Here is a 25,055-nt window from a genome sequence, read left to right as displayed (position 1 = left end):
AGAAAGCAGGAACGGGGATGAGCAGCCATTATCACATTGAATGGCGATGCTGGCTCGAAGGGCCGAAGGGCCAAATGGCCTACTCGTGCACCTATTATCTATTGTCTATTATCTATCTGGAACTCACCTTATCCTCAACTTCCTCCCAGGGTCCAGACACCTTGGTGCCATGAATCATAGCCCTGCAACCTTTCACAGAAAGAGGGCAAGCAGGCTTTGCAAATGCAGAGATTCGCCACTTTGTGACATGTTTTATTGGCCAATATTATCAGAAGTATCTAAAATTATGAGAAGCATATATAGGACAGACAGCCAGCCAGAGTGGCAATGTCAAAGATTAGAGGGCATAGATTTATTGGGAAAAGTTTGAAGCAATAAAGTTGCAGGATGTTTTTTTCACAGAGGGGTGGATGCCTGGAACACCAGGAATACTGATTGCGGCAGGTACAATAGAGGTGTTTAAGAGGTTATTAGATAGGCACATGGATATGCAGGGAGTGGAGTGATATGGATTATATGAGGCAGAGGAGATTAGTTCAATTTAGCATCATGTTTGCCACAGACATTGTGTGCCTAAGGGCCTTTTAAGTTCTTTGATACTAATTGTTATATTTTAGCGGATGCAGAGACGACAACTAAGTTTTCTGAATGATCTTTATTAACCACTTGCTCCTTAGTCAACAGTCTATACGTACACGTCTGATCACAAGGGTGGTCAGCAAAACAACTGCCGCACAAAAGCGAAACCGTGAAAACAGCAACCCTTCCCTAGTCACGTGACCGCGGCTTCTGAACGCCGGGTTCGACACCTGCGTGCGCCAGTAGGCGCCGCTACAATATTACACCTACATTGGCCATTTGAGTATTTGTCCTTTTGAAATTAACCAATTTTCATGACAACTCAGGATAGATCCAGATTCAAAACCTGCCCCAACAGATATGTCAACTGCCATACCATTGCAACTCAAAATGAAAGACACACATTCCATTAAGTCTTTTTTCTTTTGGACATAAACAACAAACCATGTGCTGAATCAACATAGAATGATTGATAAAACCTACAAAATAACCACTAAGTATCTTAAACGCTGAGTGATTGTTTTGCTGAACAATACACATAGTTCACCTTGACCTACATGATCTCCTGGTTTGCAAACAATTTAACTCCCCTTCCCCTTCCCACACTGACCTTTCTGTCCTGGGCCTCCTCCACTGTCATACACAAATTGGAGAAACAGCACCTCATATTTCACATGGGCAGGTTAAAACAGCGGTTGATTTCTTTCATTTCAAATAACCCTTGCATTTCCTCTCTGCCCCCTTCTCCCTACCTGTTCCACTGTTCACATGCTTGTATCGCTTCGTTATCACCTCTTCTCCAGCCAACAATGGGCCATTATTCTCCACCTTTCCTAGTTACTCCAGTATATTGTGTCTTCTTCGGTGTGAACTAGCATCTGTAATTCCTTTGTACACTGTTCACAAAGCCCGGCTTTGTTATGGTCTTTTCTTCCCTCCATTTTCCTCCCCTCTAGTTTCAGTCTGAAGAAAGGTCCCGACCTAAAACGTCACCTATCCTTTTCTCCAGAGATGCTGCCTGACCTGCTGATTTACTCCAGCACTTTGTATCTATCTTAAATGTGTACGTACTAACACCTGATCTAATTTGTGATTATATTGAAACAGTGTTTATACACAACTACTGATTGATTGGATTCTTCTTATTGTTACTGATTATTAGTGCAAATGTGTACTTCCACTTTATTAATTCAATTAAAATTAACTGTTAATCCAATTAAAATTAAATATTAACTGTAATTTATATTGATTATTCTTCTAATCTGAATTTCACAGGTTGGTTAATTATGAATTTGCTCTCTGTTCAGGGTCAGGGTAAGGGGTTGCATGCCTATACAGTGCACCAGTAAGAAAATGGTTAGTTGATGCTATGAAATATAATGAAAAGGAGCTGAAGATGCCGGTTTTTACCGAAGATAGATACAAAGTGCGGGAGTAAATCGGCAGGTCAGGCAGCATCTCAGGAGACAATGGATAGGTGACGTTTCGGGTGAGGACTCTATTCAGACTGATTGCAATAGGGTGAGTGGGGAAAAAAATTGAAGTGAAAAAAGCAGGACAAATTAGGGCCGGCAACAGATGACCTTAGGCAAGGATGACCTCAGGCAAGGAAGTTCCCTGATAGGCCAATTTTAGGAAAGAGACGCAAGAGGGGTACATAATGGCGAACTGTGAAGACTTTTAGTAGAGGAAAGGATGGAGGGGGGGGGGGGGGGAGGAGGGAGGGAGGGGAGGAGCGAGGAGAGTGAGGGGAGAGGGAAGGGGGAGGGGTGGAGGAGGGGACGGGAGGGAAGGGGATGGGTGGGGAGCAGTGGGGTCCAGGTGGGAGGTGTTTGTAGAAACTATCTAAAATTGGCCTCACTCTGGTGCTAGGTTTGCAATACCAGTAAGAATTATACATGCTACACAATTTAAATTCTATCCACCTGGGTCTATGCTGCACAATTTCCACTGGGTGAGCAATGTGTTCACAGTTTTTTTGGGGGGGTTCCAGTTTTCATTTTTGTTTTGAAGGCTTTGAGGCACTTATTATTATGGATTTCTTTACTATTTCCCATTCGCACTTAAATAAACTTTCTCTAGAGGAGAGTTTAATGGATTGCTTCATAAAACTTCACTGTGGTATTTTTTCTCTTTCTGGGGTTGGAATCAATATTGATCTATGTTGGTTGGATTTCTATAGCATGGAGCCTAACCTGCACAGTGGGATTGTTTAAAGATTAGACAAAACACCTTTGAGTTCTTTTTCTTCTCATGTAAGAGGCATTTGAAGATATACTTTGTTCATTGACTTTGGATTGGTGCCATTGGCTTTTGTCTGTTTATGTTCCCGGGAGGTACCTTGGGAAATTTTACTGTGGAGTAGTCAGTTGATGGAATAAATGTTCAGCTAATTTTTGAGTTGTGCATTTGACATCTGCAAATGTTTTCTATAACTGGGATGCTTTGCTGGAGACTTCTGTTGTAGCTTGCTTACAAATGTTAAACCAATCAATTTCACGGGTCCGGCATAACTAAGGGCTCCAACTCGAAACATTGCCTGTTCATGTCCTCCAGATGCTGCCTGACCTGCTGAGTTACTACAGCACGTTACTGTCCTTCTTTGTAAACTAGCATCTGCAGTTCCCATTGCTTAAAAGTTAGAGAGTATTTGAAATGCTCAGCAGGTCAGGCCACATCTTATGAGAGAGGGACAGAGTGAACTCTTCACTTGGATGACATTTTGTTAGTTCTGAGACATGCTGAACAGTTTGAGAATTCTGTTCCTTTTTAAAGATTTCCAACATCTGCCATTTTCTGCTTTTCAATTGATGAGTTCATTAGTTGGTTATGAGATATATCAATTTAGGTGACATATCGCACAACACAACTGTGCGTGCGGTACAGTGGTGCAGCTGGTTGATCTGCCATTTTGCACCATCAGAGACCCCGGGTTTGAGCCTGTCCTCAGGTGCTGTCCATATGGAGTTTGCATGTTTGCCCTGTGACTGTTTAATTCAAGGAAACCCACGCAGTCACAGGGCAAACATGCAAACTCCGCACAGACAGGATGAAACCTCAGGATGCTCCGGTTTCCTTCTACATCCCAAAAGGCCTGCAGATTTCTAGACAAATTGGCCTCTGCAAAATTGCTCCTAGTGAGTTGAAATTGGATGAGGAAATGGGATTACAAAATAGTGTGAATGAGTGGTTGTTGGTCGGCGTGGACTTGGTGGGCTGACGGGCCAGTTTGAATGCTGTATCTCCTAACTCTTCTAAACTAGACAGGCCAGGATTTAATACGCTGCAAAAATCTTTACCCTAAGTAAGGTTTATAGAATTTTGGTTGATGTATTATGTGATCTGAGATTCTTACAGTTACAGTTTGGAAAGGTGCAAACAAATTTGACATATAAATCTACTAACACCTGTTTATACTTGGCTAATATGAAAAATAGGAATTATTTTAAGATGGCATTGCCTTTCTCTATACATAAAGAAGCTGAATTAAATTGTTTCTGGATTATAAATCTTCACTGACAAAAGTGTAATAGAATAGAATAGATTCAGTGTTTTGTGATATTCCTCTGGAGCCAGCTGAGATTTTACTCTTCACCTATGAGTCTGGGATTTAGTTACATAAATAGCTTAAATATATATAATGTACTGAAGTTTATTTTGGGATATTGACACACCAACGTCTGCAGACTATTTGGTTTATGTTGCCTTTCCTAAATCATCAAGATCAATTGGAACAAAACACAAAGTATTGGAGTAACTCAGTGGGTCAGGCAGCATCTGTTGAAGGAATGGATAGACGACATCTTCGGTTGAGACCTTACTTACACAATAATTATTCTTGATCGACTGTAGTTCCCTGTGTCTCGAGATCCGTTGGATCACCTCGTTTTATGCATAGTGGTGTAATGTCTGCAAAACACAGCCAGTATTCATCAACAACACCAAAGAAGCTGGAAATGTTGGGAAAAAAAAATCTCCCATTAGGTGCTTGCATTGAGGAACCTGTGCGAGATTCCAGTTAAGTTAATAAAATTGTCCTCTTTGGTCATCGAGTCAAACAGTGTGGAAACAGGCCCTTTGGCCCAACCCGCCCACACCGACCAACATGAACCATCTGCACTAGATCCACGCCTGCATTTGGCCAATATGCCGCTAAACCTGTCCTGTCCAAGTCTGGGCAAGAGACCCCGTGCACCCACCTGATCTAATTCTCTCATAATTTTATACACCTCTATAAGATTACCCCTCATAAGAGTAATTTGGTCGCTCTGCACAAATGTGACATTCTGAAGGTGAGAAGGAGTTGCCGATACTGTCTGTCCGCGCGTTCGCTCACCCTTGGATTAAGTAGCGCAGGATAACGCTGCAAATTCACGCAGACGATGTGTTTAGGAGAGAGAGAGAAAGAGAGAGAAAGAGAGATCTCCCAACACTTGCACATCTCCGTTTATTCCCCCTTCACAGGAATGTTGCATTTATTTTGTAGGTCAAACACTTTTCTAAAAACGGTGTCTGAAGAAGGGTCTCAGCCCGAAATGCCACCCATTCCTTCTCTCCAGTGATACTGCCTGTCCCGCTGAGTTACTCCAGCATTTTGTATCTATCTTCTTTCTAAAAACAAACCCTGATCCCGCAATGTTTTAAAACACACAAAAAAACCCAACTGTTTTTGCAGCATTCGGATCCCCCCCTTCACCCATCCGGGGAAATGTAAGTATTTATTTTTTTTGTAGTAAAGGAGGGTGAAATCGCTCAGTAACGGGTCATGGCAGCCATCGAAAAAGTCGACCCGAAATATAAGCTATTCCTTCTTTCCAGAGATGCTGCCTGATCCGCTGAGTTACTCCAGCCTTTTGTGTCTGTCTTCACTTTAAACCAGCATCTGCAGTTCCTCCCTGTAGAAGGTATGTGCCGTTTTAACTGAACGCATAACTGAGGTCGGGTTGTGTCAAAGATAGGGTTAGGTTACTGAAATGGCGGAAGTTACGCTCTGTTGCGTACTACACGTCAGTCCATTCGATTTTGCATGAGTGGCCTATCTTGCTCTGCTATAGGATCTTGGATCCTGACCCTAAATGTCACCTGTCCATTCCCTCCACAGATGTGACCTACCCGTCAAGTTGTTCCAGCACTTTGTATTTCGCTGAAGTTTTCAGCATCTGCAGTTCCTTGTATCTCAAATGAATCCATGTTCCTTTTAACCCCAGACTCTAGCCCCACGCTTCATAAAAACGATTTATCTCGTCACTGTTGATCATTTTACCAATCACCATCATTGTGAGTTTTTGTCCACTTTGTCTTTAGAGACATCATCTCTCAACTTTGCATAATCTTAGTGATTTTAAATATCTCTATCAGTTCTCCTTACATCTGTCTTTATTCCAAGTAAAGCAGATGCAGAACACCAGGGGCGCCGTATGATGGCAGCCTCTGCCTACAGTCTGTCTGTTTTTACATCTTTTTGTTATTTTTAGTCTGTTTAAAAGTCTGTTTTTGGAGGTTTCTTAGTCTTTTTATGTGGGGGAGGTGGGGAGGGTAAGGGGGAAACTGTTTCTCAGTCATTTCCTGGTCGAGGATGCGTCTATTCTACGAGCGGCCCCCCCTAATCCCCCCCCCCCCCCCCCCACCTCGTGGCCTACCATCTGGATTGGCGCGGCCTTTCCTGCTGGAGATCGACCAGAGCTTCAGCAACAGCGCAACACTAATTTACCATCGCGGAGTGGACGATGCCTTACTGGGGATTGCTGTGTTGAAGCTCCAGAGTGCTTTACCATCGTGGAGCTGTGGTTGCGGAGCTTCTAGCCACCGCCGCCGCTGATTTTAACATCGCAAAGTCCTGAGATCCCTCTGCCAAGGGCTGCCAGTGTTGAAACCCGTAGACTTTAGGAGCCGTGGTCTCCGGTAAGAAGTGGCCGATTCGGAAACTCCAAGCTGAGAATGTTCTTCCGTTCTGAGGTCGGAGTTGCGATCATCCCGGCGAGAGGGCCTGAATATCGGGCCTCCATAGCGGCGACTGCGGAGGGCTCAAAAGGCCCCGACCATGGGTGAACAAGGAGGAAGATGACTGAACTTTATTGCCTTCCCTAACAGTGGGAAACGTTGATTCTGCTGTGTGGGGATGTGCATGTTAAATTCTATTGTGTGCTGTGTTCATTTTATTCGTATGGCTGTATGGTAACTCAAATCTCACTGTACCAATTGGTGCATGTGACAATAAATATAAACTTGAACTTGAAATTTGCAGAGTTGAGAGATGTTGTTAAAGTCCATCATCTCTGAAATAACTTTAATAGACAGTGGCTCAGCTGGCAGAGCTGCTGCCTCACAGCACCAGACATCCAGGTTTTGATCCCGAACATGAGTACTGTCTGTGTTGAGTTTGCACATTCTCCCTGTTTCCTTCTGGTGCTCCAGTTTCCTCCCACATCCCAAAGATGCGTGGTTTGGAGGTTAATTGGCGTCTGTAAATTGTCCCTAGTGTGCAAAAGTGGAATAACATAGAACTTGTGTGAATGGGTGATCGACGGTTGGTGTGGATTTGATGGGCCGAAAGGCCTGTTTCCATGCCATATCTCTAAATCTCTTTCACATTATCTCTTTAGCCTTTCATGTCTTTGACAAAGTGAATGCCCATAATTGGACTAAACTTGATGTTTTATAAAGCAATATACAAAGTGGAACTGACTCAATGATGGAATGGTTATTAGAAACCAAGCTGAGTGAATAGTGACTGCAGATCCAGTTTTCTAATTACAAAGCAGACAAAATCGGTCTTTAACACTGGCTTCTAAATCAATGTTGTTATTTGGGACATCCATTAATCTCCCTTGTCTGCTCTTAAAATGTATTTACTTAACAGCTAAAAGAAAAGCCATAAGGAACAATCTATTATTTGAAGAGTTAAAATAAGTGCCAGTGATAAGTGTGTAATCTATTCTGTCTCTTAATGGTGCTTTCAGCTATAAGTAAGCAGCAAGTGACCTAAAAATAAGGGTAGCATAATAGATTTATTTCATTAAAGTATTTGCAATCCCATGATATTTTTTTGTCAATGTCCTCTTTTGTTGATTTGCTGATGACCTTTCATTGAGTTGACTTTGGCTATCCTTGCTTATCATGCCTTGATCAATGCCAGGGCCCTGTCCACATGATAGAGAACTGCTAAATCAATGTGCCACATTAATTTGTAGTGGAGCATAGATACTGCATTCAGATAAATCTTTTCAAATCACTTCAAATAGAACCCTCCCCCACTGAGCTCTTAATTCATTGATTCTGGTGCTTGTTTGACTGGCCTTGTAATACCCCTGAGGGCATGCATTTTAGAATAAAATAATAATGCATGATTATGGTGTTTGTAGCTTTGTAGTTTGCATTCTTTCCTTGATCATTTTGGTTGTATTTTCCTTTAATGTAGCTGCAAGTAAATTTTAAAATACTTGAAAGTAAAAGGTGAAACAGTAGCACAGCTGGTAGAGCTGCTGTCTCACCACGGCAGAGACCTGGGTTCAATTGTGTGCTGTCTGTGTGGAGTTTGCACATTCTTCATTAGATCATAAGGGTTCCCTCTGGGTTCCCCGGTTTCCTCCCACATCCATAAGACATGTAGGTTTGTAGGTTAATTGGCCTCTGTAAATTGCCCAGACAGTTTTGGGAGTGGATTCAAAAGTGGGATAACATAGAACTTATGTAAATGCATTATGATCGATGGTCGGTTAGGCTAGGTGGACTGAAGGCCATATTTCCATGCTGTATCGTAAGGTCATAAGTTCATAAGGAATACGAGTAGAATTAGGCCATTCAGCCCATGAAGTCTACTCCGCCATTCAATCGCGGCTGATCTATCTCTCCCTCCTAGCCACGTTCTCCTGCCTTCTCCCCATAACCTCTAACACCTGTACTAATCAAGAATCTTGCTATCTAAAGATATTCACTGACTTGGCCTCTACAGCCTTCTATGGCAAAAGAATCCACAGATTCACCACCCTCTGACTAACGACATTTCTCCTCATCTCCTTCCGAAAAGAACGTCCTTTAATTCTGAGGATCCTTTAATCCGAAAAGAACGTCCTTTAATTTTAACTCTTGTTCTAGACTCTCCCACTAATGGAAATATAATTGGTAATGGTATCACCAAACGTATCTAAACTTTACTAAACTAAGCTAAACTAAACTAAACTGTATTATCAGTCTACTTTCCCAGCATTAAATTGTCATCGCCAATGTCAATCACATCAAAGATCCAAGAGTCATGTGTCTTTAATTGTCATATGTATCAAAACCAGGATGATGAGATTCTTACTTACAGCAGCATTACAGGCCTGAAAACACAATACACATAGATAATTTATAATAAACAAAAAATGAATAAAACCTGCTAATAATGAATTTAACAAAACCTCCAGTAAACCTTGAATTTAAAAAAAATACTCCCAACTGTGGATAGGACTTGACCAGAGTTGGATTTGGAAACTTACAGTGTTGGAAGGAACTGCAGATACTGGTTTAAACCGAAGATAGCCCCAAAAAGCTGGAGTAACTCAGTGGGACAGGCAACAGTTCTGGAGAGAAGGAATAGGTGACATTTCGGGTCGAGACCCTTCTTCAGATTGAGAGTCAGGGAGAGGGAAATTAGATGTATGAATAGGTACAGAACACATCAGAGCTGGGATCGATGATTCAGGAAAGGTGGAGTCCACAATGGCTGTGGAAGAGGTGATAACCAAGCGATAGGAACAGTGAAACTAGCAAAACGAGTAGGGTGGGGGAGGGACAGAGAGAGAGGGTTACTTGAAGTTAGAGAAATCAATAGTCATACCACTGGGTTGTTAGCTGCCGAAGCTAAATATGATATGCTGTTCCTCCAATTTGCGTGTGCCTCACTCGGACAGTGGAGGAGGCCCAGGACAGAAAGGTCAGTATGGGAATGGGTGGGCAGTTAAAATATTTGGCAACTGGGAGACTGCGTAGGCCATGGTGGACTTTAACAAAGGGCAGGTGCTTTGAGGTGGCAGATGTTGGTGGAAGTCACTACATAGTATGTAGAAGCCCAGTCAAAGTTATGACAGATGGGGGTGGGTCAAAGTCTGACAAGTGATAGGTGATCTAGGTGAGTGGGGGTTGTTTGGTAGATGAGTGGACAAATAGTAGCGATGAAAAGACAAAATGTTGTGAGATACATAGCTAAGAGAGAAGATGCATGGAATGTCAAGTGAAAGGAATGGATATAGGTGAAAGGCGAAAGGGGGACAGGATTGTGGGAGAAATGAGTACTCATCCAGTGGGGACATGGCAGAGACAGAGGAAAAAGGAAGAGGAAGGGCGAAGGTACACAAAAATGCTGGAGAAACTCAGCGGGTGCAGCAGCATCTATGGAGCGAAGGAAATAGGCGACGTTTCGGGCCGAAACCCTTCTTCAGACAGTAGACAGGGGAAGGGCGATGCTGGTTAGTTATCTAAAATTGGTGAATTTAATGTTCATATATAATGTTCATACATAAAAGACACAAAATGCTAGAGTAACTCAGTGGGTCAGGCAGCATCTCTGGAGAACATGGATAGATAACAGGAGGGAAGAGGTAGAAGATGGAGCTGCAGTCATTTTGAATTGGGTTCCTTCTTCGGACTCCTTAGTGCATGCCTACTTCTCAACGTATGTCTACTTTGGTCTCCTCACTATATGCCTACTTTGAAGACATTCTCCTCAACCGGCAACTACAGTTCCTTGTTTGCACATTTTACTGCAAATCTCCTCAAGGAATGTCTACTTTGAAGAAGTTGTCCCACAGTCTGAAGAACCGTCCCTACCCGAAACATCACCAATACCCGTTCTCCAGAGATGCTGCCTGACCAACTGAGTTACTCCATCACCTTGTATCCTTTATTTTGTAAACTAGCATCTGCAGTTCTTTGCGTCTACTCAAATGATCATGCAATTCGGTTGTAAGCTACCAGAGTGGAATATGAGCTGTTGGATGCAAATGGAACTGACCTTTGTGCAATCATCAGCAGATGTCCTTATGTGTTGAAGCAGGGGAGCAGGAAGCAGTTGAAGGCTATTGGTCAGGGACATTCCCTTGACGGACCTCTGCAGTGATTTAGTGGTGATGGGATGATTGGACTCCAGACATTTTCCCTTAACTGATACATGAACAACTTATTACCTTCTTATCAGGTTTCTGAACTGTCCTGCCATGAGGGTACTGTCTGATTCACCATTACTTCATTGTTGACATTGGACTTTGTCCATGGAATAGTTGCGCTACAATGCTGAGAACTATATTCTGCACTTCGTATGTTCTCCTTTGCTCTACCTGTTGTACTTGAGGTTAACTTGATTGTATTTAGGTATCGTGTTATCTGATCTGATTGGGTAATATGTAAAACAAAGTTTTTCACTGTACCTTGGTATATGTGACAATAATAAACCTAAAAAGAATCCTAAACCTTCAATCGAGATCCCTTCTGTGCATTCCTGACATGGAAAAGTGAAGTCCAGATTACTGCCAATGCCAATCTGCATTCTGTGCAAGCAATTTTGAACAGATCCCAGACACTGAGGACAGTAATATGATCAGCTGTATGCTCATCGGACCAACATGTCTTGAGAACATTTTCAAGACTCCAGGGATGAATGAGCTGTCACCTCTCTCAGCATGATGCAAGCTGTTGCACTTGTCTCCTGCCTCCTCATCTTTCCACTGCTTCAAATCCTGGGTTCATATTTATCTGGACTACCAGTGGGGAACTGGCAGGGTATTAATGATTTAACTCACTGCATTTAAATTGAAAGCACAGCTTCAGTATTATTGTAACATAATAATTAAGCAGGACTTTCAGCTAAGATGGAGTTTGCTAACAGTGCCACATGTCAAACAAAGCAGGCTGGCCGGGAAAAAAACAATTAGATGCTTTGGAAAATCATTGAGCTCATTTAGAAGAACTGTAAATCAAGGAGCCACCTTCAAGGTCAGTAGTGGAACAGATAAGGTAGACCTTTCTTTCAAGACTGGCTCGGTGCTTGATTTAATTAATAATTGTTGTATTATGACGAAGAACAGCTGGCTTTGAATTTTTTTTTAAAAGACACACAGTGCAGGGCAAGCAACATCTTTGGAGAACATGGATAGACAACATAACAGGAATGGACACAGTTAACAACTTCACCTTCAGGCAGAGAGAGAGAGAAAGACCACCTTGGAATGTGATACGGTTGGTGCCAAGACTTCTGATCTCTTCAGATCAGCCATTGCAGACAGGACTCCGAGGAGCAGAAATGCATGGGATTTGTTGCTTTATTAATGATAGTTCTGTATTTTGATTGAATATAGTTACATCCTTGTGTAAATTAATTGAATCAAACATCCAGATATAATAAGTCAATGTACACATCGCAGGGCTACCTTTTGTTCATTATCTTGGCACCATTATGTCTTTCGTACATTATTTGTCCACCACAGTTCTTTATCAAGTCTTGGTATTGGCATGGAATCAACCAGTTTATGAGGATGTTTTCACTTCGATAACACAGATGAACTATGGCCTCATTGACCTTCTATCCTGTTGACACTTATTTCCTTTATGTCTCTCCTTGATAATTGACCACAATTTCTTAATCAGATTTTGCACAAAAGTCTTTTGCACAAAAGTTCGCGAGCATTGCCACTTTCATTTCACTGCACATCTCGTATGTGCATGTGACAAATAAACTTGACTTGACTTGACTTGACTTGAGATTTAGGTCAGGTGAGTTACCAGGCCAGTCCAATGCACATATCCCTTTGTGTTGGAAAAATGGTTCACCATCTTTGATTTGTGGCATGCTGTAAGTTCTTGCTGGAATATCCCAGATCCTTCTGGAAAAGTCTTCATGGATACATGCATCGATAAATGCAATGTGTATAAATGCAATATATATACACCGATATATTGCAGCGATATCATCATTCCGTCAGCTGGTTGCAGCAGACCAACATCGTAGTAGCTGAAACAACCCCAGAACATCATCTTTTCAGGACGTTTAATGAACTGGTCGATGTTACGTTTTCTCACCGTCTTTTTGAATGATCTCTGACCGTGTTGGCTACATTGAATCACACCTTTCTCTAGTCCTCACATGTCTAATCTTTATATCTTAGGGTCTACTGCTATTGTTTTTTCTTCATTGCAGCAGAATTTTGTTGTTTTTTCACGATCTTCAGGCTACACAACCAACTTCAATGAGGCATCGGTGCATGATGCTTGAGCCTATTGAGACTCCTGCTGCCTCGAAATCTTTCATCAGGACATTACTTGTCTATCTGACCGTCTCAAATCAGCAGAACCTCATCTCTTGGAGCCATCTCCCTTTTGCGCATGCATCTGCCTGTCCACTTGGGTGATAGTAATCTGGTTTGAGATCTTTGCTTGACAATACTGGTGTATGGCTGATATTTTGACTTAATTTATTTTAAGTGTTAGCATTTTTAACCCATGCTTTGTTTGTATTTCCAGTCACATGTTAAGTGGTGGCCATCTTTGTTTACCATTTCACCCATTCATCCACTACATCTTCATTTGCTTCATTTCCAGACCATCCTAATCCAGGAGTGTTCATGCATTCCATCTTCACACCTGATTGTTCTTACTTATTATTATGAGCCTTTTTTTCTATCCTCATCTTCTTGAATTCTTATCAATTCTTCAGTGAATTAGTAGATTTGGTTAGTCTATGTGTTGGATTCCTCCATTACCTGTGTTCTGATTTGTTACTGTGCAACATTTTGTCATCCCTTCAACTGAAGGCAGGTTTCACAGAAATCTGGAAATTAATGCCTGGAGAATGAAAAATGGTCTGAAGATGTATGTATATTTTACACAAATATAAAGATTCTATCTGATTTCTGTAGCTTTCTGTTTCTATAATTGTGATTTAGCGTAACCTAAAGGGTTGATTTGCAGTGTTCTGCACTGGAGAGAGTTGTGGATCTCCATCAAAAGATGACAGCTCTCAAAATATTATAGATGGTACCTTCCATGCCTCATGATTGCATGGTATATTTCTGTGAGTGACTGTGTGCAAGCCTGACCAGCATTCAACAAGCAATGTTAAAAATGTAATCACAAACAGCACAGTTTGCTACATGTTTCTTGCATTGTACTGTATGCCTACAGCAAAGTCACTTTCAAAATAATTCATGCATACATTTTCTTGGTAAGTCTGTAATTGCAACGAGTGTGTTTCTTGTCTTGATCTACTTGAAACTCCCACAGTAAAGTCACCTGAAAAGTAATCAGTCACAGGCCAAGAATTTATGAATCTTTGGATTGTATTGACAAAATCAGAGTGAAATTGGGCTTGGGAAGTTGTGTAAATTAGGTGACAGGGATATGCCATTTTCTGAGAGTGTGGGAGGTGAGCACACAGACAGTTCACAGCCACCAACTTTCCCCTTGACATACCACTACTGTCACGTCAAGTCAAGTCAAGTCAAGTTTATTCGTCACATACGCATACGAGATGTGCAGTGAAATTAAAAGATGGCAATGGAACAGAATCAGTAATTACCTATTTGTGGGAGGAAACATTTTCTAAATGCCCTGCGATTAATTCCTTATTAATGGTTTCCAATGGTTTCCCAACAGATAGGTTACACAGCGGTGCAACACGTAGATCAGGGTTCGATCCTGATTGGATGCTGTCTGTGTGAAGTTTGCATGTTCTCCCTGTGACCATGTGGGTTTCCTCTAGGCATTCTGCTTTCTTCCTACATTCCAACGACATGTAGGTTTGTATATGACCCTGTAAATTCCCTTTAGTGTTAAGAGGTCGATGTAAAATTGGGATAAGATAAAAAATAGTATGAACTCATGATTGATGGTCGGCATAAATTTGGTGAGCCGGTGGGCCTGATTCTATGGTGCATTTCTGAAACTAAAACTAAACTAAGATGTCGGGCTAACTGACCTATAGTTTCCTCTTTTCTGTCTCCCTCTTTTTCTGAATAGGGACCTTACATTTGTGTTTTCCATTATGTTTGAATCTTTCCCGACTCTAGGGAACTCCAGAAGATCCAAAGCACAATCTGTGAAACCATTTAAGGCTCAAATATACCAGTAATCTACCTCAAATATACCAGGAGTGGAATAACCCCGGCCATGGCGGAGGGACAGGCCTTAACACTGAGCACTCAGGAGGTACAGTGCGCTCTGCGTAGGATCAATCCACGCAAGGCTGTAGGCCCGGATGGAGTCTAGGGAAGGGTACTAAAGGACCGTGCTGTACAGCTGGCGGAGGTATTCACGAGAATCTTCAATCTATGTCTATCTCTGGCAACGGTCCCCAAGTGCCTGAAAACAGCCACCATAGTGCCGGTGCTGAAAAAGTCCAAAGTCACCAACCTGAGCGACTACCGCCCGGTTGCCCTAACTCCAATCCCAATGAAGTGCTTCGAATGGCTGGTCCTCTCCAATATCAAATACCACACAGACCCTGCCTCACTGGACTCTCATCAATTTGCATACAGGGCAAATAGATCAACAGAGGATGCCATCTCTCTGGCTCTTCACACTGTCCTGACTCACCTGGACAGACAGGGCACGTACGTGAGGATGCTCTTTGTTGACTATAACTCTGCATTCAATACGGTCATCCCCACCAAGCTCACCACCAAACTCCACCAGCTAGGCCTTAGCTCGCCGATATTCGATTGGATCCCGAACTTTCTGACGGAGCGACCGCAGGCAGTGAGACTGGGCCCGCACCTGTCCTCCACTATCACCCTGAGCACAGGCACACCACAGGGCTGTGTACTAAGCCCCATGCTCTACTCCCTCTTCACCTCCTCCCGGTAGGCCTTCTGGTTTAACAAAGCTACCAGCCTTGGAGGGCATCTACCCACACACAGTGCCTCAGGAAGGCCGTCAGCATCCATAAAGACTCATCACACCCCTGTAACGGTCTGTTTGAACTACTTCCCTCCTGCAGACGTTACAAGGCCTTCTATGCCCGAACCTCCAGACTCAGAAACAGCTTTATTCCAAGAGCTATAGCGGCTCTGAACCGGCCCTGCTGAGTGCCTCCCACCCCCCCTGGACTGTCTCCCTCGGATGGTCACGACACACAGCTTATTTATTTATTTTACTTTTCTTTTTCATCGGTTGGAGCTGCATACTAAATCTCGTTGCAGTGACGTGCAATGTCAATAAAATATATTATTATTATTAAACAAGGCAGGTGAATTGTCAACCTTTTGGCCCTATTAGTTTGGCTGGTTCTTATTCCCTTGTAATAGTAATCAAACCTTTCCTCCTAATAACACGGTTAGCTCCCCTAAATAAATAAACAAAATTATGAATAAAAAGCATACATTTATTAATCAGAATTCATTAATGAGTTGGGTTTAACCTATAACTTGTTTAGTTATTCCTTAAGTGCCATCCTTTGTCCACAATGTGATTAAAATGAAAATGGGAAGTGTAGGATGAATGCTGAAAGGATAAAGTAGATTTTATGCTTGTCAACCAACTTCTGATTTCTACCAGGAAGAAGTGTCAAATTTGACTTGCCAATCACATGTAAAAAGATTCAGCCAGAATACTGCAGCTTATCTAAAGCAGAGTGAGCCTTGCATGCAATAGTGATTCATTTTCCTTTGTTCTACTATTTCTTATTGAAATTTTAGAATTGTGAAGTAATCGGATCCTGGTTAATTGAATGCTTATGTCCAGTCTCACATTTATTGACGTGAGATGTCAGAAAATCTGCCAGTTTTGTTGTGTCATCTCTTCTTAAAAATTAAATTACTAAAAATAATTTTGATTACATTTCCTTTTGTTGTGAAGATGATTACAGTGGCGACGATAATTTTTGTAAACGTTGATTTCTTGTAGGCATCACTGTGTGCAACTATCTTCAGTAAATAAACTGAGCATTTATTTTCAGGCTGAACATTTACTCACACTCATATTTCTTTTTACATTTTGACTACAAGAGAGCAAGACTTGGAAACTATTGTTTTAGTTAAACTTGCATTTTTTAAGAAGGGAGGGAGAGAGAAAACGGGGAATTACAGACCAGTTAGTCTAATATCGGTAGTGGGGAAACTGCTAGAGTCAGTTATTAAAGATGGGATAGCAGCACATTTGGAAAGTGGTGAAATCATTGGACAAAGTCAGCATGGATTTACAAAAGGTAAATCATGTCTGACGAATATTATAGAATTTATTCGAGGATGTAACTAGTAGCGTGGATAGGGGAGAACCAGTGGATGTGGTGGATCTGGACTTTCAGAAGGCTTTCGACAAGGTCCCACATAAGAGATTAGTATACAAACTTAAAGCACACGGCATTTGGGGTTCAGTATTGATGTGGTAGAGAACTGTCTGGCAAACTGGAAGCAAAGAGTAGGAGTAAACGGGTCCTTTTCACAATGGCAGGCAGTGACTAGTGGGGTACCGCAAGGCTCAGTGCTGGGACCCCAGCTATTTACAATATATATTAATGATCTGGATGAGGGAATTGAAGGCAATATCTCCAAGTTTGTGGATGACACTAAGCTGAGGGGCAGTGTTAGCTGTGAGGAGGATGCTAGGAGACTGCAAGGTGACTTGGATAGGCTGGGTGAGTGGGCAAATGTTTGGCAGATGCAGTATAATGTGGATAAATGTGAGGTTATCCATTTTGGTGGCAAAAACAGGAAAGCAGACTATTATCTAAATGGTGGCCGACTAAGAAAAGGGGAGATGCAGCGAGACCTGGGTGTCATGGTACACCAGTCATTGAAAGTAGGCATGCAGGTGCAGCAGGCAGTGAAGAAAGCGAATGGTATGTTAGCTTTCATAGCAAAAGGATTTAGTTAAACTTGTAAGATATTCATTCTCATTTTTATCCAGGTCATTTCTGAGGTAGCAGTTGTTTTATGGCATAACCAGCCTCTCAAAGTACTTCAAAGTGATAAACCAGCACGTTGCGAAAACGTGGGAGGAACTTGGACCACCCGGAGGAAACCCACATGATCACAGAGCAAACTCCACATCGCTAGCACTTGAGGTTAGGATTGAATCTAGGTCTCTGGCGCTGAGAGACAGCAGCTCTACTGGCTGCATCACTGTGCCACCCAAGATGGAATGACAATTTATGTGCAAGCACATCTAGAAATGTATGCTTGGTTATCCTTGGGATATTGCTGCTCAAAACATAGCTCAACACTAGTCACATCAGCATACTGCATTCTGAGGCTGTATTTGGTACATGAAACATAGTAACATAGAAACATAGAAATTAGGTGCAGGAGTAGGCCATTCGGCCCTTCGAGCCTGCACTGCCATTCAATATGATCATGGCTGATCATCCAACTCAGTATCCCGTACCTGCCTTCTCTCCATCACCACTCCTCTGATCCCCTTAGCCACAAGGGCCACATCTAACTCCCTCTTAAATGTAGCCAATGAACTGGCCTCGACTACCCTCTGCGGCAGAGAGTTCCAGAGATTCACCACTCTCTGTGTGAAAAAAGTTCTTCTCATCTCAGTTTTAAAGGATTTCCCTTCTATCCTTAAGCTGTGACCCCTTGTCCTGGACTTCCCCAACATCGGGAACAATCTTCCTGCATCTAGCCTGTCCAACCTCTTAAGAATTTTGTAAGTTACTATAAGATCCCCCCTCAATCTCCTAAATTCTAGCGAGTACAAGCCGAGTCTATCCAGTCTTTCTTCATATGAAACTCCTGACATCCCAGGAATCAGTCTGGTGAACCTTCTCTGTACTCCCTCTATGGCAATAATGTCCTTCTTCAGATTTGGAGACCAATACTGTACGCAATACTCCAAGTGTGGTCTCACCAAGACCCTGTACAACTGCAGTGACCCTCCCTGCTCCTATACTCAAATCTTAGCATTGCTCCATCAGCATCTACAAATTCACCAATGGCACCACTTGCATAATTCAGCATACAGGAGATAGATAGAACACCTGGTTGAGCGTTATAGCTCAAAGTCAACAACACCACGGAACAATAGGGTATCCAATCTGAAACATCATCTGTTCATTTACTCTACAGATGCTGCCTGTTCCTTCACATTTTAGTTTTTGCTCAGGATTTCAGATCTCTTGTTCCTTGTACCTCCAGGGATCAAACTGTTGACTTAAGAAAGGGGAAGTCATGGACTGTGTGCCAGTTTTCACTGATGGATCGACAGTAGAGATAGTCAGCAGATTAAAATCCCTGGGCATCCCATAGATCTCAGGTGATCTGCCCTAAACTCAGCTCGTGGATGGGATCATGAGGAAGGTCCACCGGCACTTTTACTTTCTTAGAAGTCAAAAGGAAGGTGATAGGGGAAAGATTTAAAAGGAACCTCAGGGACAACTTTATCACAGAGAGTGGTGGGTATATGGAATGAGCAGCCAGAGGAGGTAATCGAGGCAGGTACTATAACAACATTTAAAGGACATGTGGACAGGTACCTTAGAGGAATATGGGTCAAATGCAGGCAGGTGGGACTAGCGTAAAAGAGGCATCTTGGTCAGCATGGCAAGTCAGCCGAAGGGTCTGTTTTCCGTGCTGTATGTCTCTATGAATCTATGACTCTAAACGAGATTCAGCATGTCACTGAATAGTCTAACAAACCTACAGATGTACTGTAGAAATTATTCTGACTGGTTGCATCATGGCTTGTATGGTATATAATAATTGAATATATAGCTATAAAATATAACAATAATAGTCATACCATCTGCTTTTTGACTGAGGGAATGTTGGCCACTGGAAATGCCTCTCAGCTCTGACTCGGAACACCACCAACTGATCTTTTACGCATGAGAAAATAGACTTTGGTTTATCGTTACATCTTGAAGTCAATCACCCCTCCCTGTAGACTATTCCCTCAGAACTAGACTTCAAACGCAGCATTGATTTTTTTTGTTTTTGTTCATGTCTTTGGAAGTTACTCCAAATCTCTAACCCAGAAATGAGAGAGAGCCACAGATTTAGCAATGGCTGACAGTATTCAAAAGAATCCAAGCAGCAAATGCCGTATACAAAGCCAAGGGAGCTCACCATCAAAGGATCAGGTTAAATCTCCATTGTAGTGCCACATCAATTTATCAATGAAATTGAAAATTAGACACAAAATGCTGGAGTAACTCAGCAGAACATGCAGCATCTCTGGAGAGAAAGAATGGGTGATGTTTTTGGTTGAGACCTTTCTACAGACTGAAAGGGAGACATGGAGAGATGAAAGGGTAAGGTGTGAAAATACAGATCATAGGTGACGATGTTCAAGTAAATGTAGGTTGGTACTTTGCGGAGGAAGGAACTGCAGATGCTGGTTTTAAACCAAAGATAGACACAAAATGCTGGAGTAACTCAGCAGGACAGGCAGCATCTCTGGGGAGAAGGAATGGGGAACATTTTGGTTCGAGACCCTTCTTCAAACGGAAGGGTCTTTACCCAAATTGTCACCCATTCCTTCTCTCCAGAGATGCTGCCTGTCCCAATGCGTTACTCCAGCATTTTGGGTCTATAGAATGGTACTTTGATAGCTATGGGGAAGGGGACAATGAGGCAAACATTCAGAAATATTATACAATAATCAGAAAATAAACAACTACTGGAAGGAGGAGGAGGCACCGGGTACTTCCCCATCCCCGACAGCAAACTTGGATTGTTTTCTCTGGTGCGTCTGTGGCTGAGGGGAGACCTGATAGCAGAATATAAAATGATGAAAGGAATAGATAGACTGGAGTCAGAACTTTATTCCCAGGGTGGAAATGTCAAAGACTGGCAGGTATAGGATTAGAGAGGTGCAAAGTTTAAAGGAGATATGCCAGGTTGAATTTATGCAGCAGGCGGCACGGTGGCACAGCTGTAGAGTTGCTGCCTTACAGCTCCAGAGACCCAAGTTCGATCCTGACTATGGGTGCTGTCTGTATGGAGTTTTTGTACATTCTCCCCGTAACCTGCATGGGTTTTCTCTGGGATCTCTGGTTTCCTCCCACACTCCAAAGATATACGGGTTTGGAGGTTAATTGGCGTGGTATCATTGTAAAGTGTCCCTAGTGTGTAGGATAGTGTTAATGTGTGTGGATTGCTAGTTGCCACCCAAACCTCCAGACTCAGGAACAGCTTCATTCCCAGAGCTATAGCGGCTCTGAACCGGCCCTGCTGAGTGCCCCCCACCCCCCCTGGACTGTCTCCCTCGGATGGTCACGTCGCACAGGCACATCTGCACTTTAGTCTGTTTGAACTGTTTTGACTATTTTACTGTTCTTTTACAAACCATGTTGTCGGGGTATCTAAATCTAAATGTTATTAGTTATTTATGTTATGACATCGATGGAAGCTGCATACCAAATCTCGTTGCGCTTATGTGCAATGACAATAAAATATATTATTATTATTATTGGTGCGGACAGACTTGATGGGCCAAAGGGCCTGTTTCTGCGCTGTATCTTAAACTAAACTAAAACTAAAACTAAACAGAGACTAGTGTGTGCCGGGAATGTGTTGCCAGGGTTGTTGGTGGAGGCAGATACAATGGTGTATTTTAAGAGGTTTTTTGAAAGACACAAAGATATGCAAGGAATGGAGGAATATGGATCATGTGCAGACAGATGAGATTAGTTTAACATTGCATCCTATTTGGGAAGCATATTGTGGGCCAAAGTGCATACATCTTGTTCCATGTTCTATATCTACTTTCCCATCAATGATTGAAAGATGCAGCATGGGAAATGGTCCTTTGACACAAAGAGTCCATGTCAACCAACCATCACCCTTTCACACTAGTTTTGGCTTATCCCCCATTCACCCACTTCTGGCACACTTGGGGCAATTTAAAGAGGCCAATTAACCCTGCAAACCTGCGAGTTGTTGGAGGAAGTTGCAAGTTGCAAACCTGCAAGTTGTTGCGAGTTGTGGGAGGAAACTGGATGGGAGGAAATCTGTTAGGTCACAGTGAAAACATGCAAATGCCACATAGACAGTACTCGAGGTCAGGGTCAAAACCGTGTTTCTGGCGCTGTGAGGCAGCAGCTTTATCAGCAGTGCCACTGATGCAGTGAGACCACGTCAAGCCAGAAGTCTAGAGTCGAAATTCATGCTCACACATCTCAACTGCCACCCCCCACTCCCTGAGCCCACCTGGATGTGCATCTATTTCTTTCCTGCACCTGTGTTCCTTCCTCTAGCTTCGCACTCACATTTCTTCTATCCTTATCTCACACATTTTGATCTTTGGCCTCTGTCCAATCATCTGCCTACCATAACCCCCTCACGTATCTACCATCACTCGCCATCACTACACCTCCTCTTCTTCCAGCTTTCTCCCCTCCACACCCCAATCAGTCTGGAGAAGGGACCCAATGCGAAACATCACCCAGCCATACTCTCCAGGGATACTGCGTGATCCGTTGAGTTATTCCAGCACGTTGGATCTATGTCTGTGTAGATCGGCTATAGCATGTTAGCCAATTAGAATGCCTAGTAATTATAACGCTTTGTCTGAGCTCTTTACAGTCTGTAAGCTAGCATCTGCGGTTCCTTGTTTCTCTGTTTCACCAGTCTTAAAGCAATTGATTCACTCCACATGATATCAAGAACTGGCTGAGTGCTGGCACATGAAAGGCTGCGGGTCCAGACATAACCCAGTATTGCAGTACTGAAGAACTGCATTTCAGAACAAGTTCACCTCTTCTCTTCTCTTCTATCCAATAATGTGGAAAATTGCCCAAGCATGTATATAGCCAATAAACAATAGACGATAGGTGCAGGAGTAGGCTATTTGACCCTGCGAGCCAGCACCACCATTCAATGTGATCATGGTTGATCATCCACAATCAGAAACACGATCATCCACGATCATCCACAATCAGTGTCCTGTCCTCAAAAAGCAGAACAACTTTATTGTGTCTAGATCAGCACATTTTCTATCCATGTGTCCAGCCGTTGCTATTTCCAGGACTCTCAGCTGTTTCTTGATGGCATGTGTGGTGCAGGCTGGTGTCTGTGATAGGGGTAAATTTAAAGATATGTGGGGCATGTTTTTTACATGGTGGTGAGTGCCTGGAACACTCTGCTGGGAGTGGTGGTGGAGGCAAATACAATAGTGGCATTTAAGGGGCTTTAAGTGGGCACATGGATATTCAGAGAATGGAGAGATAATGGAGCACCTGCAGGCATAGGAGATTATTTTAACTTGGCATCGTGTTTGGCACACACATTGTGAGCCAAAGGGCTTGTTGCTGTGCTGTACTGTTCTAACTATAACCTGCCCATTTACCACCCAAGGCGTCTACTTTCAATCATCAGCCAAGAACTTGAAAGCTGTTGTCAAGAGTCAAGAGTCCAGATTCAAGAATGTTTTATTGTCAAATGCCCCAGATAGAACAATTAAATTCTTACTTGCAGCAGCACAACAGAATATGTACACATAGTACACAGTAAACAACATCAGTGGTAATATCAGGTGGCACCTAATCCTCATAAGGTGTTTAATTAATATTTTGTTTTCACGGAAACATGGAAAAGAGCTGTCAGAGGAAACAGATGAGGCAGGTGCAATAAAAAGATTTAAAATACATTTAGATACTTTCTTATTCACACCCTATACACTAAGGGCAATTTCCAGAGGCCAATTTCCGTACATACCGGCATGTTTTTGGGATGTGGGAGGAACCCCGAACACCGGGAGGAAATCCACGTGGTAACCGGGAGAATGTGCAAACTCCACACAGACAGCACCACACAGGCAGGTCGGGATCAAACCAGGGTCCCTGGCTCTGTGAGGTCGCACATCTGCAATCTGTGCAGTGCAATCTCAAATTCCTTTCTACTTTTGGGCCTAAATCCTGAACCTTGCTCATTCCCTCCAACAGCACTCTGGGTATACCTTCACAAAAAAAGACTGCAGTCATTCCATAAACGGGGAGCGGCAGTGGTGCAACTGGTAGAGCTGCTGCCGCACAGCGTCAGGGACCCAGATTTAATCCCAACCTGTTTACAGGTGAATAGATGGGAAAGTAGGATAAAGTAGAGCTAGATTGATCGATTGTCAGCGTGGACTTGGTGGGACAGAGTTTTCATGCTATATCTCTAAAACTAAAACTAAATGAAAAGCTAGACGCAATGTCTTTTTTTATTAACTACATAAATAGACCAAAGTTACCACCAGGTTAGACCGTGAGAACTCTCAACATCAATCATGGTCGCATCATCTTCTGAAGGGCACGTTGGAATGGGCAATAAATTCCTGTTAATGCTCATATCCTAAAAAATGTATAAAAAGGATGACCATTCATGCTTTACCTTCCCTTGAAATCATTTGAAATTTGCCAGGATATCATCATGCTATTTCACAGTAAGGAAACAGCTTTCGGATGGGTGAACATCACTTCTGTGTGCTGGAGCTGCCTCAATGCTACTGAAACACAGATAGCTGCTTTAGCTGTTTCAGATAGTTTCGGCTGTTATTTGATATGGGATTACTGAGAAAATATATGAATACTTTTCTACTAACTAATAACCATGCTCTGCACCTTTGAAAAAATAGAGCATAAAAATGTTTTCCAAATGGATTTGACTGATTCTTTTGATTAATTGATTGTCAAGAATGATAGGATTTCCCTGTGAGTTACAACATTGCACTGTCTTGTTCCTTGCTGATTTGTCATGACTATAAGCTATTCAAGCAATAAGACATGAAATTAAAATGTAATTTTATGTATAAAGATTCTGTTTACTTACTTATTCCTATGTGGATTGGACTAAAATGTTTTGAACATAGAACACAGAACACAGAACATAATAAGGTACAATGTGTAGGAAGGAATTGCAGATGCTGGTTTAAACAGAAGAGAGATACAACAAGCTGGAGTAACTCAGTGGGACAGGCAGCATTGCCCACTAATCTCCTATGTGGGATCTTGTCAAATGCTTTCTGAAAGTCCAAGTACACTACATCCACTGGCTCTCCCTTGTCCATTTTCCTAGTTACATCTTCAAAAAATTCCAGAAGATTAGTCAAGAATGATTTCCCCTTCGTAAATCCATGCTGACTCTGACCGATCCTGTTACTGCTATCCAAATGTTCGGCTATCTCATCTTTTATAATTGACTCGAGCATCTTCCCCACCACCGATGCCAGGCTAACTGGTCTATAATTCCCTGTTTTCTCTCTCCAATCCCCAGGAACTGATCCTGAGTCTATAGACCATTGGAAAATTATCACCAATGCATCCACGATTTCTAGAGCCACTTCCTTAAGTACCCAGGGATGCAGACCATCAGGCCCTGGGGATTTATCAGCCTTCAGTCCCATCAGTCTATCCAACACCATTTTCTGCCTAATGTGGATTTCCTTCAGTTCCTCCATCACCCCAGATCCTCTGGCCACTACTATATCAGGAAGATTGTTTGTGTCCTCCTTAGTGAAGACAGATTAAAGAACCTGCTCAACTCATCTGCCATTTCCTTGGTCCCCATAATAAATTCACCTTT

Source organism: Leucoraja erinacea, chromosome 9 (genome assembly GCF_028641065.1).
Source record: "Leucoraja erinacea ecotype New England chromosome 9, Leri_hhj_1, whole genome shotgun sequence".
NCBI lineage: Eukaryota > Metazoa > Chordata > Chondrichthyes > Rajiformes > Rajidae > Leucoraja > Leucoraja erinaceus.
Note: the sequence above shows the minus strand (reverse complement) of the source record.